The 19,923-nt window shown below is 44.8% G+C and overlaps 1 protein-coding gene across 8 annotated transcripts in view; it reads right to left on the reverse strand.

The window, feature by feature from the left end:
* Positions 1-19,923, reverse strand: part of RUNX1 (RUNX family transcription factor 1) — a 260,858-nt gene that overhangs the window by 51,126 nt on the left and 189,809 nt on the right. The gene's annotated exons all lie outside the window — the stretch shown is intronic.

A 19,923-nucleotide genomic window follows, 5' to 3' on the forward strand; every position in this document is an offset into this window, starting at 1 on the left:
GTTAAGCTAAGACAACACCACAAGGTTGGAGTACTTCAGAACTGGAGAATGGCCAGAGAAATCAGCCTTGGTTTTTAACTAATGTGTGGGATGTGAGGTTCAGAGAAGTTATATCATTTGCCCAGTCTCACACGGCCAGTTACACGAAGAGGGCAGGTCTGAAAACACACACACTCTCAACACCCACCGACACACACACTCGGAATGTACACTCAGTGCACCTAGAAATTCAACACCCACCGACACACACACTAGGGATGTACACTCAGTGAACCTAGAAATTCAACACCCACTGACACACACACTCGGGATGTACACTCAGTGCACCTAGAAATTCAACACCCACCGACACACACACTCGGGATGTACATTCAGTGCACCTAGAAATTCAACACCCACGGACATACACACTCAGGATGTACACTCAGTGCACCTAGAAATATACATTTCTGTGAACTCAAAGCGAACAGGATGGAGAAGTACACAATGCTTCATAGTTTTAGATCTCAGAGACACAAAAGCACCTGAACTTTTGTATTCTGCCTCGACCATCTCACTTCTGCTCCCAGTGTGTGTGTAGAATCAGAAGACAGCCCCAGCCACACTGTGACCTGCAGGCTGTGAGGCTGTGTTTCACCTGCTTGAGTGGGCAATGGAATTACCTGGGCATTCTAGTGTGGTAGGTTGGTCTAGGGTGAAGGGCCTGAGAATTTGGAGTTCTAATAAGGTCCCAGGTGATGCTGAGGCTGCCGATACAGGGAGCACACTGGGAATATCTGCAGGAGAGGGAGAGCTCCTCCTGGTACTCAAGCTTCCAATGTGCATTACTACTTCCCTTCTCCTGCCTGCTTCTGATTTGCTGTGTGCTGGGGAGAAACACATGAACTAAATATGCCTGAACTGTGTTTAGACTGTGTTCATGAGCAATGACTGACGGCCTCCTTTTGGTGATAACTATTTGGCCGTCTTTTCATTTTTTTAACTCTTCAATACGCACAGAGCAGCTGAAAATGCCCAAACTCTGCCCTGCAGATAGGCAGGTGTGTGACTGTCTCTGTCTCCTACAATAACTGGGCACATTCTATTAGAGTCACTGTCATGAAAATCAGTCTGATTGCTAAGGTGAACCCCAAATTCTCAAGTAGGAAGTAACTTCTGCTGTGCCATCTATAGAAAGACTTTGGGGAATGGCAGGGAAGGGTTACATGGAACCTTTATTCCGTTCCACAAATGCAGCAGTTAAGTTATCTGAGTGCCCATACGACTGGGTGCAGATGCCACAATCCTCCTCCCCTCTAGAGAAACAACATGGTCCCAGGGAAACGTGAATGCTAGTGTAGGCATTAAGAATTCTCCATTCTAAATCTGCTTTTCTACCAAACTTTGCTGTGGACAAGAACAAGTCTCTTCATCACTGAGACTCCATATCTGGAAGCCTGGAATTAAGAGACTAAGAAGGATTACTCCAAGGGACTCTAAAAGCATCCACAGCAATTACATCTGCTGCGATTATCTACTCAACTGGTTCTAAGCACAGTCTTTCTTGAACAACTTCTAATGAGGTTACGACTTTCAAAGTTTTCCCTTTTGTCTTTTTTCAGGCAGACACCTGGCCTCCGGGAGCCAGTGCCAAGTCTAACTGTCAGGTTGGTCTCAGAGCTCTGTCTTGATCCCCACCAGGTCGCCCAGCCTGGGATCCTACCTGGCCTGCTCTATCTTTCTGTGTGCTGGGGGTCAGCAGCTCTGCACGAGGTGTCCTAAGAATTCACTCTCCCTCTGCCTCCAGCTGTTTCATCAGTGACCCTTTGGACAGTTAGTTATGAGTGACCTTTGACTTTAGTATTCAAAGGTGCTCTCCTCTCTCCTTTAAGCCTTCACAGAGCCTTTCGTGCTACCCTACTGACTGGGACATTCCATTCTGCTTTCACCCCTCCCCCTCTACCATCCCAAGGCTGAGTCCAGAGGGAGTGGGACATTAAACACACCTTAAAATTTGCTAGGAAGTTGTCAGAGGCTGCACCTGGGAAGAAAGCCACTCTGCGGAACACTCATCCAGGCTCTCATTTCCCAGCTTCTTGTCTGGGTTGAGAAACAATGATACATTTGCCCCAAATGCCCACCTTTTCCAACAGTGGCAGAAGGCACATAAGTCCTAGGTGAGTACCCGCCACCCACCCTGCCCACACTCCCTGTGCAGGCCCCCGTTCCTCTAGCTCATGCCCCTAAGCCTCTTAGAGGTGGATGAATCCTGGCAAGTCCCCTAGGATACCTCCACTTCCTAGGAATCCCTTCTACCCACTCAGGGATTTCTAGAGGGGTGATGCTTTAGCCCCAGAGAATCACCAGCAGGAATAGCAGAGCCTTTGGTTGGAAAGAGCTTTTGTACTCTTGTGGGTGGTAACAGGAAAGCAAGCACCCACTGGGTCCACCTGTGCATGGGGCTTTCCTACTCTGGGCCTTCCCAAACCATGGTCCTACAGTGGCCTCTCAGGTGACATAAAGTATAGGTTTCTGAGGTCAGGTGGCATTTTCTTAAGCCTGCTTTCTAAGGCAAATGCCCCTACTTGAAACTAGAAGGCAGATGGGTTGAGCTCCCCTCTGCTCCGGCAGCAGTGGCCACCTTGCTCTTGCTCCTGTGTCACTGCCCCGGGGCCTTTGCACTTACTGTTTACTCTGCTCAGGAGGCTCTTCCCTGAGATCCCTGTGGACCTAACCCCTCCCACCCTTCAAGTATTTGCTAAAATGTCATTTTCTCCCTGAGGAGTTCCTGCAGATCCCCTTTTAAGTTGCAGACTGTCCCCCATCCAGCCAATCCCTAGCCCTTTGGCTTAGGTTTTCTCCATAGCACATGTTAATGTTATCCAGGGTCTGTCTGCACCCATGGGACTGTAAGGTCTACAAGGACAGGGATTTTGTATTTTTTCTGCACAGCCATGTCTCCAGCACCTATAAAACCAAATGGAGCCTAGGAGGCTCACTAATGTTGGCTGAATGAATGAATGAGTACTCAGGTCCTTCATGATTGGTGCTGTCCAATCACCCTCCACTAGGCTGTGGGAAAGTAGAAATCATTTCAGGTGAAGGAAGTTGTAATTAAAGTTTTCAGCTGAAATGTAACTACAGAAAAACTTCTTGCTGAGAAAAAATACAATATCATAACTGAGCATAGTTTCATGGATAATTGTCTCATTAGAAGTTAAATCAGTCCAGGCATGGTGGCTCATCCCAGCACTTTGGGAGGCTGACGCAGGTGGGTCACTTGAGGTCAGGAGTTCAAGACCAGCCTGGCCAACATTGTGAAACCCCATCTCCAGTAAAAATATAAAAAAATTAGCCAAGCATGTTGGTGCGCACCTGTAGTCCCAGCTACTTGGGAGACTGAGGCAGGAGAATATCTTGAACCCAGGAGGTAGAGACTGTAGTAAGCCAAGATTGCTCCACTGCACTCCAGACTGGGTGACAGATGGAGACCTCTCCAAAAAAAAAAAAAAAAAATTAAATCAATCAGGAAAACTCATTTATTTTCATAGTAAAAAATCAAAAAGAATGGGCCAAAGGCTCTTTTGCTGAGTTGAGAGTGGCACCCTGACATAAGCAAAGTCCACCAGCTTCTCCTGTTTCTTTGTAGTGAGTACCCTCTCACATGCACACACACAGAGACATACAAAAACACACATGGCACACATGCACATACATACACACATACAGACATGCATGGACATACACACGGACACAGACATACACATAAAAACATACAGATGCGGCCGGGCGCGGTGGCTCATGCCTGTAATCCCAGCACTTTGGGAGGCCGAGGTGGGCAGATCATGAGGTCAAGAGTTTGAGACCAGCCTGTCCAATATGGTGAAATCCCGTCTCTACTAAAAAATGCAAAAAGTAGCCAGGCATGGTGGCACGTGCCTGTAGTCCCAGTTACTTGGGTGGCTGAGGCAGAAGAATTGCTAGAACTCAGGAGGCAGAAGTTGCAATGAGCCAAGATCGTGCCACTGCACTCCAGCCTGGGCGACAGAGCGAGACTCTGTCTCAAAAAACAAAACAAAACAAAACAAAACAAAACAAAACAAATATAGATACACATGGACACACATGTATATACACACATACAGACACACATGGACATATACACACAAACACAGGCATGCATGTAAACACATACAGACACACAGATACACACACAGACACCTGGACACACACAGACATAAAACACACGTGGGGTTACACACATATAAATACACACAGACACACATGTACATACATCACACAGACACATATACTAATACATGCACAGACACACATACACATACAGACACAAACCGGGACACATATACACAGACACACACACACACATACATATATCACACAGGGACACACATGCATATACACACAGGCAGATATACAGACATGGAGACACACATATACAAACATACACACATACTGACATACACATATATACACATACATACATATACATCCATCACACATCCATACAACCACTCACACACACACACCATTCTGTGATCGCCCTCAGGACATGGGCCAAGACAAGTGTAGCAGCCAACAGTCAATGGAGGGGAAAGGCTGGCCAAGGCCAAGGCAAGATCAACAACCAACACAACTTCAAGCCAGAGACGCACACAGGCCTGCCCCTCCCCACCCTCCCTGCACCACGCGCCCAAGACTCACGGGACAGAAACCCAAACAAAACTCTGTTCCCTGAGTCCAGGGCTCATTGCCATGAGCAGTGGAGTTTTTCGCCCATTCACATGACACTCGGGCCTCTCCTAAAAGCAGAGCACTCAAAATCTAAATCTGCCATCCCCAGTCGCCAGGGCTCACTGTCCATTTCTGTTTGGTGACTAAGGAGGTAACTTGAGCTCAGGGCAGAGAAGCCGCCTGCTGGCTTTTGCTCTTGACCAGAGGTAGCCCTCTGTGGGGGAAGTGGAGGCAGTTTCTTAAGAGGGGTGCAGAGAGCTCCTAAGTTCAAGGTTTTTCTTCTTCTACCAGCCTATAATCCCAACTATTAGCAACCCTCCCTAGGTTAAGGTCTTATCTCAAGGAAACCCCCAGTTACATGGATTTGTTGATCAGAGTAGCTCCTGCCCAGGGACAGACTCTAAAGAGAAGGCGACTTGCAGAAGGGAAAGAAAGTGTTGGTGGCGGGTGGCGCACTATGGATAGAGGAGCACTGACTCACAGAACGCTGCCTGGAACTTCTGACATGGCTTTGGAGTTCAGGCATCAGCAGGGTGAGCCCTGGGATAGATAGGCAAGACCTGGGGGCCAGGAGAAGAAGATCTAGAGGCGCACACACACTGCTTGCGTGAGCATGTTACCAGCACTGCGGCTCTCCACACTGGCCTCCTAACCTCCCTGCAGGAATCTCAGTTCCCCTCCTGCAGCAGCAGATCTCATGCATAATTGGCAGAAACACTGAGCATGTTTGGACAGGACCGAGGTAAATGCAGGGCCCTTCCAAGGTTGGGTGATGCCTCCATAAATGCTGGACAAATAAATGAATGAGTGAGTGAGTGAACGAATGAATGAGTGAGCCCCTTTCCTGGACTAGATTTATTCTGGAATGCTCATCCAGCAGTGTGGAGGATGATCTCTCCTCCTCTGTACTTCTAAAAAGAGGGAAGGAAATTCCCTCCTATTTCTAAAAGCCCTGCCCCCTGGGCCTCGGGGACTTTCCCAGCAGCAGGGGAACAGCATCTGACTCTGAGCCTCTCTCCTGTCACAGACGCCAACTGAAGTTCTGGGCTGGCCTCGCAAAGCCCTTGGACAGATGGCTGAGCAGGCCCTGGCTGGTATAGAAGGACAGGGCACCCTGGCCACTCACAGCTCCTGAGTACTGACTAGTACAAAAGCCAACAGCAGCTAGTTGTTTTGAACAGAACGTTGACCCTCCCTCACAAATAAGGCTTCCGGTTGTTTGTGGCATGACAGCCTCATTCAGGCATCAGGCTCACTTCTATGCACTGTTGTCCACGTGCCAGAAGCAGCCACCTGCTGAGAAGGGCATCTGTGAGGAGGGAGCCCTCTTCTAAAGTTACCTGAATGGGCGAGTGGCTGTTTGCCTAGACTCCCACAGAGCACAGCATGGTGATGAAGATGCTGGTCCCACTTTCTGCCAGGTAATATTGGAAGGGAAAGTTCTGTTTATTCCAAGACACTAGTCCCGACCCAGTTAGGAAATGAAGGAAGGGAAGGTTCCATCCTTGCCAGGGATGGAGACAGGGATGGAGGCAAGGATGGATGCCCAGGACAGCCTTCTGTCCGGCAACATTCCCCCTCCTCAATCCTTTCCCGATTCGAAAATTACACACCTTCCCCCTGGCCTGTCTACCTTGAGTCTCTGCCTACGGCTGCCTGACCTAGTGAGACCAGCCTCCCAACTCCTCTGTGTTACACAGGCAATAGGAGAGCTGCCTTTTCAACAACTGTTTTGAACTTTCCTCTCCTTTTAACTCCGTCAACAGTCCCTCTTCTGTGCGAACACTCTGGTGTGTGAAAGCAAGACCTCAGCTCAGGGAGACAGCCCTCATAAACTGCCACAGATTACCCTGTCTTTTCCCAGCCGGAGGGGGACCCCGCCCCACTCCCTTCCCAGTCTCTTCCCCACCCCCAACTTTTTTTTTAACCACTTCTGCTTCCTTCATTTTCTCAGCAGCTGCAGCGGAGAGATATAGTAAAGCTACTGTATAGGATTTTGAAAGCGGGGCCTCCGAGAGCTTTCCAAACTCCACACAAGCCAGTTATTCTCTGCCTTGTTTTCTTTGGCTTCAGGTTACTAACACAGAATGAGTCAAACAGTATTAACTTTCAATAGGGAAGTGGTGTGGTCAACCGAAGCTGTTTGCGGCTAGATTGTGAAGATAGGTAGGGCAGGTAATGCAGAATAGCCCACAATACTGCGAGGAGGCAGAGGAGGGAGGCGGCCCCACTCAGAAACACTCCAACAATTAAGTCAACAGAACTCACACCATCTTTTTTTTAGTTGGCTGAGGAATTAACACCAAGGTCTCTGACCAGCCAGCTTTGGGAAGTTGGCCATACTGGGGCTTGGACAATTGAGTACTTTGTGGGTTTAAGGATGTCTTTTTTTCTTTTTCAAATGTTGCCAAAGTCATGGGAACTCTAGTTAGGAAGATTTCCCCTACTTACAGCATGTCACTCTGGCATGGACTTTCATTCATCTCTTTCCCCAGCCTGAGGTATGAGTTGATCCATTCTCCCTTCTTCCCCATTCTCCCCCTGCCCCGCCCCCACCTTCTCAGTCACAATCTTTGTCTTCCCAGTTTGGCAGGACACCACAGTGGCCCCTGGGCTTTCCTTCCTGAGGTTAGAAGATGGTGCTTTGAAAGAACAATTGCTCCTACAAACATCAAATCAAACTTTTAGAAGCTGATAAAGACCTTAAAAATCATTCAATCTCCTCTTCTTTCTCCTTCTGTAGACAAGGAACCTGAGGGTCTAAGAGGAGACATGAGCTGCTGAGATTGACTGAGCTAGGCAGGGCCAGACATTGACTTCACTGGCAGGCCCGCAGTCTTTCCACCAGGTCAGGCCGCTCCCTCGCCCAGGGCTCAAGATTCCTTTTAGAGTTCAACAGAGCAGCTCCCGAGAACAGACCAGCCCTCCAGACTCAAATTTCAGTGGTTTCCAGTTCTTTCTCCCTGCACTCGGCTACCTATTTATTTTGAGACTGGCTGAATCACCCAAAGAATAGAACGGGTTTCTCTGAAGCTGCTCCCGGCAGCATGTCAGCAAATGAACAGGACAGCGAGCTGGCCTCTGGAGCCTTGGAAGATTCTCACCTCCATGCAGCTGCAGTTTTTGACTCGTCCTGGGAAACTGGCACTGAGACTCAGGGGTGTAACATTTCACCTCCCTGAAATCAAATCCAGAAATCTCAGGCGAGCAGCGTATATAAAAAGCCACAGGGGAAAAAAGGAATACGGACTCAGCAACTCTTAGGTGCTCTGAGCCTCTTCCCAAGCCTTCTGGTTCTGTGAGCATTTCATTGAAAGACAATGGAATAACAGAGTTTTAGAAGAAAAACTGTATTTGGTCTTGCAAGAGAAAAGTATATTCAAATAAAAGTCAGTTCTCAACTATTTGCCAAGGTTACTTCTTTTGTTTCCAACATGTAAAAAGGGTATCTAGTTGTAGGTAGAGAAAACATTAAGATATGCTATTGGAAAAAGGTAAAATTTCTAAAGTATGGATTCACAGTGGGGTCTGATTTAAATGTTCAAATTTTTTCTCTTTAATTTCTTCTCACCAATCCTGAAAGACATGACGAGATAATATCTACTTTCAAGAAATCAATTAATTGTATTTAAAATCCCTAAGATTTTAATATAGTACATGCGAAACAATAGATTTTCTATTTTTTAATTATCTAATTATATTTATATTATCTAATTGACAGACTACTTAAAAAGCACATTGATATATATTATCTCAATGTGTACTCAAGAACCCTGTGCAGTAGGCAGAACTCACAGTATTACTCCCATCTTATAGATGACCCAGGGGAAGCTTCTAGATGCTAAGAGCTTTGCAGGTCACACAATAGCATAGGTATTTCATGTTAAGAAGCAGAACTGTATTTTGATAAAACCTTTAATTGGAAAAAGATCACCTCTCCCTCAAGGAAGTAGGGCAACATGGTTAACAGGGTTATGTTTCAATGAGGAATACATTTGTTGAAGCCAGTTCAGTGATGCAGTAATTGGAATTAATAATAGGTAGTATGGAAGGAAAAGAGAAAAAGCCCTTATTGTACTGTATCGTGAGGGCCAAATCTGCCAAGTCTTTTTTTTCTTTTTTTTTAAGTAACTTGGCAATGGTAAATATTTGGCCCCCACTTGAACAGAATTCCATTTGTTTCCTCTCATAAAGTCTTTGGGACATGGTCAAGGGGCCTACCTGTCTAGAGCACATGCTTCAATAATAGCAGCTAATATTTAAGGAGCACTTCTGTGCCCAGCACGGTGCTATGCCCTAACATGAATTATTTTATTCAATCCGCACAATAATCCCCAACAGAGGGATATCATACTCCTGGTTTTATACCCAAGGAGGCTGAGCGTGGGGAGGTTATTCTGATCCTGAAGGGGAGGCCAGGCTGAATCAGGAAGCCAGCTCTGGAGCTTCGTTATCAGCCACTGCTCCAGCTCACCTTTCAGGCTATCTCTTTTAATCCTCACATCCCCTAGCAAGGAAGGTATCATGCAGTCCATTCTACAGATGGGAAAAGTGTGAAACGCAGTTTTAGACTTGAAGCTCCAAACTCCTTTCTCACTCACCGAGGCTCCCTGAGCACCCTGGTTCACTTTATTTTTTGAGACAGAGTCTTACTCTGTCGCCCAGGCTGGAGTGCAGTGGAGCAATCTTGGCTCACCGCAACCTCTGCCTCTCGAGTTCAAGTGATTCTCCTGCCTCAGCATCCCGAGTAGCTGGGATTATAGGCACCCGCCACCATGCCTGGCTAATTTTTGTATTTTTAGTAGAGACGGGGTTTCACCATGTTGGCCAGGCTGGTCTCGAACTCCTGACCTCAGGTAATCGGCCCACCTCGGCCTTCCAAAGTGCTGGGATTACAGGCATGAGCCACTGTGCCCAGCCCCCTGGTTCACTCTTGAAACACTGGGCTATGCCTGGCGAGCAGTGTCCGAGAGGCGCGTGGGACGTGGCTCCGCATATTTCTCCTAGCTCTTTCAAATGAGTGAACTGGAAATATCATACAACCACTTCAAAGGTAAGTGAAAATAAGGTGGTACCAGGAAAATATTCAAAGGGCCATAAATCTATGTAGTATTTAGGAACTTATTTCAAATGTTTACTCTTTATTTTAAATAATCAGAATATGACTTTCAAGCCATGGTGAACAAAAACAAATACAAAATCAAACAAAGTATCAAATGTTCCGACATTTCAGTATATGGAAGTACACTGAAAGATTTCAATAGCAGTCTGGGTTTTTGTCAATAATTGCTTTAATGGAAACTAAGTATATGTATATCATGAAAGTACCAAACCAATGTACTGCCTTTAAATAACTTTCTAGGGGTCTAGAGAGTTGGCAGATTGATTCCATTGTGTTACTTTTCGAAAAGGCAAACAGAAAAGAACTTTGCTTTGGGCACATATATAAAATATATACATTATATTATTATATATATAAAATATATACATTATATTATTATATATATAAAATATATACATTATATTATTATATATATAAAATATATACATTATATTATATATAAAAATATACATTATATTATTATATATATAAAAATATACATTATATTATTATATATATAAAATATATACATTATATTATTATATATATAAAATATATACATTATATTATTATATATATATTTTAGCTTGGCTTTCACCTATGAACGTGAATCCAGAATATTTGGCTATTCGTGATAGCAAATTTTACCAGTGATACGGCATAATTTACACATAGAAGTTGATGAAAATATACCATGTGTCAATCATACTACAAAAAAGGAATTTCACACCCAACTAAATGTCACTGGCTTGTGGTATGTCTGATAATATAGCCATAATGTACGGTAATAGATTATACCTAATTTACCCTTTCTGTATTGCCAACTTTTCATAATTAATACTTTGATAGCACAAAAAAGCAAACCTTCTCTAAAAGTTGCCTTTAAAGGAAAAGAATATGCAATGAACAGGAGAACACAGAAACTGCCAAGCAGCTCAAATGAATTTAAACGCAGATATGGTGTAAGGGGGTAGCTTTTACTTATTTAAGCTAAACCGGAATTATTATTATTACTATTACTATTATTATTTTGGTGGTAGTAGTGGAGTTCCATGAGACCCAGTGTATCAAATTCTTACTAATGCCTTTCCTAGTTACACGGCTTACAGGAAAAAAAAAACAACAGCAAAAAAAAACCGAAGCCTTTGAGAAAACTCAAGGAGAAATTTTTCAAAATGAAAAATGGAAAGTGGCTAGGGTATGAAAAAAATTCTAAATCTACCTGAAAGCACAGGAGTCGATGTATTTAATGTGCTGGGATGCTGTGACTGCCAACCGCAATCCATCTGAAAGCTGTGGGTCCACCCATCCCTATGGGAGGCGTGCACCCAATGACAAGGCCTGACCATCCCAGGTGGGGCTGCCCCATCAGACCCCCAAAGGACACAGGCAGCAGGTGGAGCTGCCTTGCACACATGGAAGGGTCTCCAGTGCTGGTCATTGATTTAGGAAACTCAGTGGGTGGCTGGCCACGTTTCTGTGCTTGCAAAGCTTGACTGCAGCGAGAGATCCCAGGCACCCTTGGGAGATGCACTGCATTTGCCTAGTACAAGAATTCCAACCCCAAGACACCTGCTACATTTCACGTCACGTTTCTAGGACAGTGTGGAGACTTCTGTAGCTGTGTCTTGCCTCTACTGAACAGGACCCACGTGTTAGATCTTAAGCACTGACGTTTGATGTTACTCAGACGTGATTTTTCTTTCTCACTTTTTCACAAAGTGCAACATTTGGGGGCAAGGTCGTTTTACCCATTAGTGACTTAGGAACAGTGCCCAGAGTGTTTCCAGGGCCCATGCTATACTAGAAAAGAAATTTTACTGGGTCTCAACACAAAACGAAATCCAGAAAAAAAAATCAAAATTTATAAATGTTTAATTAAATGTAAAAAAAAAAAAAGTGTACCATCATGGCAACTTCATGAATTTTTAAATTTAGGAGCCACAGATCTTTTTTGGTTAAAGTTTTCTCATTTCTAAAAGGATTTCAAGACTAAACTTGAATTACAACTGTCCTCTTTTGAATATGTATTGTGTGCCAGGCATGGTTCTAAGCCACAGAGGCTGCTGCATTCAGCCTTCCAGTGATGTGACGGTAGTACTACCACTATCCCTGTTTTAGAGAGGCTCAGTCAGACCAGCTGCTCCCCCAGGAATCGGCTCTCACAGTGTTAGCAAGTGCCAAAATGGAGACCTCAACCCCTAGTCTTGATTACATGTTGGTGGCAGAGAAGGCAGGGCAGCCACTTACAGCCAGAGAATTTCAGAACAAATTAGAAAGCCCTTTAAAAATTTTACAGCAAAAAAACGACATCTATCTCATGTACCACCTGAGTGCATGTGGATTTGCCTGATGTGATTTAGGATGGCACTGCCCAGGGAAGAAGGCCTGGAGGCCTTGGCCTCTAAGGGGCCAGTTTATGGGAACGAACTTAACGGCTTTATTTTGCTGACCATATTTTGTTACCCTTTTTGCATGAGAACTAATTTAGAGATTATCTCGTCCCATTGCCTGGTTCAACAGGAGAGGAAAATGAAGACGAAAGTATTTAAGATAATTGCTCAAGTTCACACCCACTGGCCTGGTGGCGCCAGTGTGAAAACCCAGGACCCTAAATTCAGGATCCAGAAACCTTTTTACATGTTTGAAGCTTAAGAAACAGAAGCCTAAATGCAGACAGGATTTTTTTTTCTTATGGCACATCATATAATGAATTCTAACAAGGACTGCAATATATTAGTTTAGATCCTGACCTCACTGGTGTGGCATTCAAACTAGTGATATGGTTTTGCGAGGGTCCAGACGGAAAGAGAAATTCGACGTAATGGTGTAAGTTTCTTCCCTCTTCTCTTCTCCCACATTGGACTGAGAAGGTGCCTAGATCATCTCTTTGGGTTTTCACATTACCTGGAAGGAACTCTTATTTTGTTTTCTTTCTATAGCAATACAAATGCCATCTTAAAAAATCTCAGTGGCAGCCGAGCACAGTGGCTCATGCCTTTAATCCCAGCACTTTGGGAGGCCGAGGCGGGTGGATCACCTGAGGTCAGGAGATGGAGACCATCCTGGCTAACACAGTGAAACCGCATCTCTACTAAAAATACAAAACATTAGCCGGGCGTGGTGGGACATACCTGTAGTCCCAGCTACTCGGGAGGCTGAGGCAGGAAAATTGCTTGAACCAGGGAGGTGGAGGTTGCAGTGAGCTGAGATGGCGCCACTGCACTCCAGCCTGGGCGAAAGAGCAAGACTCTGTCTCAAAAAAAAAAAACAAAAAAAAACCAAAAAGAAGCAAAACAACAACCACACACAAAAAACCTCAATGGTTTCTGTATAAGACAGGAAAAGTTACCAAGAATACACAGGCCACGCTGGCTCACTCAGAGCTGCACCAGGTGGGTTACTGCCGCTTCTGGGACAGAAGCCCATTCCCTTCACAGTCCTCTTAGGTTCCCATTCACCCCAGGGGCCCTTTCAGACCTTAACCTCCACTCTAGGGTCAAGGAAATCTGTATGCATGTAAAATTCTTCTTCTTGGTCTGGTTTGATACAACTAAAAATATTCAACAGAAATACATTCTAAAATTCGCTGGAAACATTTAGGCACGATTATTATTAATGCTTTAAAAACTGCCTTTGCCAAGTCATCAGGTAGTTGAGGAGCTTCACACAGAAGGAATTAAAGTACCAGGGGGAAGTCCCCCCAGAACTTTCAGCTTGGCCCGAAATTCCTTTCAAAGTGGGGAGGAGGGGACGTGAGTCAGGACAGCATTTTCCTCCTCTTTGAGCCTCTGCCTTGCTCCTGCTTTAGGTGGGAGGGGAGGAAGAATTACTTTTTAATTCCTGTGTGGATCAGGATTGCAGCTAGAAAGAACTAAAGTCCAAGTCCAAATATGATGAATTCAAGGGAAGAGGAATTAAGTAGCTCATCGTTCACTACCTGGAAAATACACTTGAAGCAATTCCCAGTGAGCAATGCGATTGTGGATTGGTAATTACAATCCTGAGATCACAGATCCATAAAACCATCTGACATTTTCATAACCACTCAAGAGCAAAGAGTGACACATCTTTTCACCCCCCCAGCGGCTATGTGCTGTGCACACGGGTCCTCTAGGAAACCCTTTGTTAAAGGGGAACCCAGACTTGGACCACTACTCTGCAAGTCACTCCACTTTACCCATCTTTTATGAAGGCCAACACCGGAAGAAGAAGTCTATGTTGTACAACACCACGGGGTCGGGTCCCCCTTCACGCCAGGTCCCCAAGTGGACCCTGATGACAGAAGCTGAACCAACTGCTGGCACCTGTGACCAGCGTGGCCGTGGCTGTGTATGACGAACTCTGGGGAGGTGTGGGAAGGGAGGGTACTTCCTGCAGCCCTGCCGGGGAAAACACTGATTCCCTCCTGTCAGTACAAAAAATGATGAATGCCAAAGCAACAGGGCTCTGCTTTCTTGAAGAAAACCATATGTGACCCAGAACTTTATTGATACATTCTCCCAATAAAAAATACAGGAATTACATTACCATGAAGCTCAAAAAGCGGCCAGTGCAGTTCTCAAAAACAGACCCTGGCGTCGGTGCGTGCCAGCGTCTGGACGCCTTAGTTTACATGCTGGCTTACTAGTTGTGTGACCTTGGGCAAGGTATACGATATATTTTTTTCTTCAATTTCCCTGCCTGTTCTTTTGAAGATTATATAAATTAATATGCGTGAAGCACTGTGAACAGTGTTGGGCAAATAACACTATTTAATGTTAGCTATTGCTATTATCGAGTATTTTTATGATTAAGAGAAAATAACAATGTGAACTAGGTGTTACTCAGTCCTAAGAGCAATTATTTTTAGGTCCATTATCACCATCAGTTTACAGGTTGGTTCCTTCCCTTCCTTCCCTTCCTTCTTTCCTTCCTTCCTTATTTTTTTTTTTTTTTTTTTTGAGACAAGGTCTCACTCTGTCACCCAGGCTGGAGTGCAGTGGCACCATCTCGGCTCACTGCAACTTCCGCCTCCTGAGTTCCACCGATTCTCCTGCCTCAGCCTCCTGAGGAGCTGGGACTACAGGCATGCACCACCACACCAGGCCAATTTTTGTATTTTTTGGTAGAGATGGGGTTTTCCTGTGTTGGCCAGGCTGGTCTCCAACTCCTGACCTCAAATGATCCACCCGCGTTGGCCTCCCAAAGTGCTGGGATTATAGGCAGGAGCCACTGAGCCTGGCCCACAGGTACTTTTCATGCATTTCTCTTCTTCACTTGAAGCACATTCTCCATATATAAAGATCCTATTTCTCATGTTCACATATATAATAGGTTTGCTATATATACTCAAAGTCATAGAAGAATTATACTCATATGACATGATCTCAACCAAGTACTTTAAAAAGTAGCTGAGTGAAGATTAGGCCCTTCGATCAACCTATTTTAACTATAACTCCCTCTAAAAAAAAAATCAGTCAGAAAGAAAGCTAGTGCCTCAGGAAGCACTCTACAGTTTGTAAGTAATGGCTACACCTTGCCATCTCTATGAAAAAAATTAAAAAATTAGCCGGGCATGGTGGTGGATGACTATAATCCCAACTACTCAGGAGGCTGAGGCAGGAGACTCGCTAGAACCTGGAAGGCGGAGGTTGCAGTGAGCCAAGATCACACCACTGCACTCCAGCCTGGGCGACAGAGTGAGATTCCACCTCAAAAAAAAAAAGAAAAAAAAAAAAAAGGAAAGCCGCACATTTTACCCTACTCCCTAGCTGCCCTCTAAGACAGTATCCTAGATGTCACCTGATGTGTGGATGCTAGAAGCCCCACCCTTAAACAGACTACATCACAGACTCTACATTAATGGCCTGGTCCTCAAGGACGGGCTGCCCAGAGAGCAGAGGCAAGGCTGCCTCCACCCAAAAGGAATCCCGTGAGCTCTAGACATGGTCATCCTTGCCTGTGAGGAGGGGGGCAGCTGCAGAGGCCTGTCTTTCCCTCCAGGCTTGTACTTCCCGGCATCTGCTGGGTTCCACCTTTCCAAAATTATAGCCGGCTCTTTCACTTTTAAAATAGAAATAACTATATTTAATTAAACAACAACAACAACAAAACAAGAGCTCAAGCAGAACACAGTCACGTGAAAGACTCCTTTAACCTGGGGACAGACAGAAGTTATCTCAGAAATGGCCAATAGGTTAATTAACCTTTTTGATTTTTAATTTAGTTTCTCAATGTTCCAGATGTAACAAATACCTGACCAGACAGGTAAAGGCTGCCCAATCCATACCACCAGGACCAGCCCCCCAAGATGGGTCAGTTAGGGTCCCCACTGCTCACTCTCCTCAACCTCTCCTTGGCAAAATATCTTCCTCCATGGCATTGAACCAATTCCTGCATTCAAATTATTTAATGAAATCTCTGTACAGAAGATGCTTTGGAATCTCAATATTAGCATAGAGACACCTACATTACAGATTTGTGAGCTGAGAGCTGGAGTTTTTCATTAGATCCTAGAAATATAAAACATACATTAAAAAAACAACTCTCAGCCATTCATAGTAGCTCATGCCTGTAATCCCAGCACTTTGGGAGGCCAAGGTGGGCAGATCACTTGAGGTCAGGAGTTCGAGACCAGGCTGGCCAACATGGTGAAACTCCGTCTCTACTAAAAATACAAAAACTAGCTGGGAGTGGTTGTGGGCATCTGTAGGCCCAGCTCCTCCAGAGGCTGAGGCGGGAGAATTGCTTGAACCTGGGACGGGGGCAGAGGTTGCAGTGAGCTGAGATTGTGCCACTGCACCCCAGCCTAGGCAACAGAGTGACACTCTGTCTCAAAAACAAACAAACAAACAAACAAAAGACTCTCAAATATCCTTTTCTTGAAAAATCCTTTCACTCCATCTTTTGTGCTTAAGGAGGAGACACTCTCAGTATATCAACAAGCTACTAAGTGCTCTACGTGCTAACCGAAAACAGAGCCCATCTTGGTGCTGGTAAGAACCCATTCCAGGCAAAGGATGCCTTTTGATGGTGCTCTTGCTCCACGATAAAGTTAATTTTTCAACAATTAATAATTTCTATATTACTCTAAGATATTTCTTAAAATCCTACGGAATATGAGAAAAACAAGTTTTGATTTTCTAAGGGGCAGGTCCATTACCGTAAAAGAGCAAGAAACCATCTGAAACGAAAACCACTTTAAATTCTCTTTGGCGTATACTTTTGGCTACAGATTCACCACTGAAAACCCTGGAAGAGGGGAGGGATGCATCAAGTTTACCCATCGGCATGACCAACAGATGAGCTGTGGCACAGCTTCTCATTCTCAGTCCTTAACTTAATCAGCGGAATGGCAGGTTGAATGGCAGTTTGTCCATCCAAATGCCAAATAACCGCTTTATTTAGTTAAGCTTGCACGCATACCTCAAGTTAAAGGCTCCATGCCTGCAATGAGGCACTACCATTTGCCCTTCTATAATAGACAGTCTTTGAGCTGAGCCAAATATGCCAGCCAATCATATAAGCCAACTCCCCATTTTAAATGTGAGGATACCGAGGTCAGGTCAAAGAGTCTATAAGAAATAGATGATGTACAGACAGTATGGTATGGATGGAGAGATGAACAGATGAATGGACAGGTAGATAAATGAAGGCCAGCACAGAAGTAGACATCAGGAACTCCTTATTCTGTTAACGCTTCATCATCAACTATTTCTTTTAAAGCTAGGCAAACCGTTTCATTTATCTGGGGCTGATTTCCCTTACCTATGGGGTGATGATCCTAAAGGCTCTTCTCAGGCCCCTCTTAGCTCTCATTGTCTTTGATTTTATGAAACTAGAGAATTTTCCACAATGATTCAATTTGGCCTTGGCAATGCCAGGGCCATTTTGCCAGGATTTCCCAGAATTCATTGCACTGTAATCATGGAGGGGACTCGGGAGGCCTTATTCATCCAGAGATCTGGCAACATCTGGACATCCTGATTTACGTGCAGTGTCCTCTCTTTATGTTACACTGGAAAGCAACTGTGAGCAAAGCTTACTATAGGGAAGTTCCCACCCTGAATGAAGACATTCAAACAATAAGAAACCAGCATACTGAAATTAGCTGTGATGGCCCCTCTTGCTTCACAGGGCAAATAGAAAAGTCAGCATTACCCAAGTCACCCTGGGAGTCTGCATGCACTTGGCTTTTTTCTAGAAGTCCCTTGTGAAATGTGAGACTTTCTACCTGGGGCTATTGCACCTCTATATATCATACTTATACTTATTCCACGCATTTAGTTTTTCCCCAGACCCCAAATTCCATTTGGCAGGGAAGACTGTGTAAAAATGGATGCTTCTTTGGCGTAAATCCCTTCTGTCTTCTCAGAGGGTGCTTCTCCATATAACAACTGTTTTCTTAAGTTATAAAACAGCAGGGGCAGAGTAAACTGTATATACAGCCAGACCGTTACAATCACATAGACATCTTTTTTTCCCCTCTGACTGCCAATTCTTAAAAGTCATAGTCGCCACCATTTGTTTTCTGAAGCTCAATAACTTTGTTATTTCTTTGAATGTTATAGGAAATGCTGGCAGTGAGGCAAAACTCAGCCTTCTTTATGCATGAGGAAATAAGAGAAGTAGAGGGTATACCCAGGGTCACCTGACTTCGGCTTCTTCAGGCTGGTCGGCATTTGAACTGTCCAAGAGACGGATGTTGCTTCTAGTTCTAAAGATAGTGATTCTACAGCCTCCTGAAGGAGCGTTTCTCTAATTTAGTTCCCCTCAAAGTCAATTTTCTTACACCTAACAACTGCCTCCCTCCCAGCCAGGCACCTTGCCATAATTCAAGCCTGCTTCCTCTTTGGTCCTCTGTGGAGAACAAACTTGCTTTGGTGTTTATGTTCTGTTTAATGCAGGGTTACATTAACGTAGGAATGTCCAGGTTGACATTCCTACTCTGGAAACCTAAGAAGAGCTCACGGTCATTCCTTAGACCTGTGTGGTCCTGTCTGTGTCTATGGCCTGCTTTTCACTCATAAAGAAGAATCAGGGTCTGTTATCAAGTCCCACAGTCTCCCAAGTCTAGGCATGGCCAGAAAGTCTTGATCAGAAAAAGCTGAGAGGGCTCTCTGGGGAAAAATGCAGTCAGATCTGGAGGGAGTCAGGGAGCACAGCAAATGGAAGGAAGGGAAAAAGCAGACGAGGAACACCACATCCTGGTGGGCTGCCCCTGGTGGGCATGGTGATTATCTGCAGAGCTCCATCCACTCAAGGACTTTGGGAAAGTTGATGCAGCATGGGGAATGGTTCCAGAAGGTGACCCAGATGCTATGAGGTTGTGGCCAGGACCACAGAGAAGTCTGCCACAAAAGCTGCAGTGATCACAGGACAGCCTGCAGAGAACTACCTTAAAACCCCACCTAGAAACCACCATGCAGAGAAGGTCATCTAGAGGGGACTGGAGCAGTAGCCAGGGATGAAAGCAGGATGCCCTACTGGGGATCACTAACATTTCCTGCCTTCATTCTCTGCATCATTTGGCTTGATCTTATAAAGAAGCTCTCATTATTATCCCCATTTTACAGAAGAGGAAAGTGAGGTTCAGCAAGGGTCTGTAGCTCACTGAAGGCTTAAGAACTCCACTGGCTTGCCCATAAAGCCCAAATTCTTAGCCACTTCATTTTACAACCTGACCTCCCTGCATCTTGGCTTTTGGGGACAGCAGGAAGCCCTGTTTTTCAATATCCCTCACTCCAAGAAGAGAGTATATTAATTTTCCACCAGGGACCTGATACGGTTTGGAGACATCTGGATGCTGGGCGGGGGTGCTGGGCAGTTCCACAGACCTGGAACTGTAACCCAGCCTCAGATCCTGGGGAAGGGTGTGGTTCTGGAAAAGAGTGTTACTCTGGTGTTTACTCAAAGATAGTCATTAAGTCACTGTGAAGACATCTTTTCTGCAGACTAAACAACCTCACTCCTTTTTTAAAAAGATTTCCTCACAGGAGTTATTTTTTGGTACTATCTTTCTATATTTACTGGTTTTCTCCAGACATTCTTCTACCCTCCCACTCTCTATCTTAAACATGCCTGTAATAAGATTTTGATCTGTGCCATAG

Source organism: Pongo pygmaeus, chromosome 22 (genome assembly GCF_028885625.2).
Source record: "Pongo pygmaeus isolate AG05252 chromosome 22, NHGRI_mPonPyg2-v2.0_pri, whole genome shotgun sequence".
In the NCBI taxonomy this organism is placed as follows: Eukaryota; Metazoa; Chordata; class Mammalia; order Primates; family Hominidae; genus Pongo; species Pongo pygmaeus.